The sequence below is a fragment of the Rhagoletis pomonella genome, unplaced genomic scaffold (assembly GCF_013731165.1).
Source record: "Rhagoletis pomonella isolate Grant_MI unplaced genomic scaffold, Rhpom_1.0 Rhpom_scaffold_00003, whole genome shotgun sequence".
In the NCBI taxonomy this organism is placed as follows: Eukaryota; Metazoa; Arthropoda; class Insecta; order Diptera; family Tephritidae; genus Rhagoletis; species Rhagoletis pomonella.
Genome location: NW_023458557.1, coordinates 70,919,800 through 70,921,335, shown reverse-complemented (window position 1 = coordinate 70,921,335; position 1,536 = coordinate 70,919,800).

Here is a 1,536-nt window from a genome sequence, read left to right as displayed (position 1 = left end):
CAGTACTGCTCAGTTTAGCCCAAATTCTAAATTCACTGCCACTGCTGAATTTGACATAAATGAAACGCAGCCAACATCTGTTGATGTCACTGAAGCCTGAAAGGCAACAACACAAATGTAAACAAACAACAGGGTATGTCAAAAAAAGTGGTCACGACAACGCCGTATTGTGTTTGCTACAGTAGTTACTGTCAATATTTGCAGTAACAGCTGATTTTAAAAACTGCCACTGCCACTGCGCTATTGTATTTTGGCCTTACAATTTTACCCACACATTCTCCTTTTCAATCCCAAACAACAACAACTTTGAACAATTCCTTTTTGTTACTCTCAATTTTATATGATTTTAAAATGTTGGCAAACTTCAAAAAAAAATCGTGGCCGACGAATTGAGAGGACGGTTTTACCTCACTATATTTTTATCATGCTACCAATATTATAAATCTGAAAGTTTGTGAGTGAGTGATGATGCATAACAAAACGTCAAAACACAATACTTCAGTCTTGTTAAATAAACAATTGAGTTTTCCGATCGAAAAATATTGACTTTCAAGAATTATATACCATTTTTACGAAACAATTTTTTTCCCATATAAAAACACATGGAAAACTTTGAGCGCTTTGAGCGACCTCTAAATATTTTTTGATTTCAAAATACAAAAATAAGGGTATATTTTTTCGGTATGGAATAATCCTAGGGAGTGAGAGCGTAAAAATTCCCAGTTTACTTTTTCTCATGCATTTTTGGACCACCGTATTGCACACATTTGACATGACAATCTACTGAGGTTTAGAAATAAAAGAGACTGATTCTATATATTTTGACATTTTGGAATGCACGCTGATTGTGTGTGTATATGTATTTGTTGGTCTTTCATCCTAAAAGAGCTGAACAGAGTTGGAAAAAGTTTGGCACACAGATAGCTTATGACCTTTGTAGGTAGATTCTGTAACCAGTTAGCGATCCGGAAGTTACGTTAATTTGCCCAGTCCCAGCGCAAAGTACCTTGAAGTCGTACTGGATAGCAAGCTGAATTCTATGACAGCAGGCCTACATACTAACCTAAACTTGTGATGAAGATATATACGGCGATCATAAGACATATGTAGATGAGCGTGCTTAAAAAATAAATATTTATTTTTATGTGTATTTATATGTGTGATAGTGGTTAGTCAACCTAGTTTACTGTTAAAGTTAAAGTTTACTGTCTAACAAATATTTTAAGCGGGTTGCCACCTTTTTGAAAAATTTAATTCAGTTAAATTGATAACATTAGGTGAATATTGAATTAGTTAAAAGCTCGTATATATACATAGTATAAAGGAAAGTCGAGATTCTTTGTACGCGGTAATCTCGAAAGCTAGTGAACGGATTTTGACTAATATACTCTGTTACTTACTTAGAATTTTAAAAGGGTTGCCACCTGACTAAAAAACTATAAAATCCGCACCGTTCGTTGGATTACCAAAGATGAGGTGTCAAATGAAAGGGATTGACCTCTAGAAAAGCACAAATATTTTTTTTAATAGGGTTGC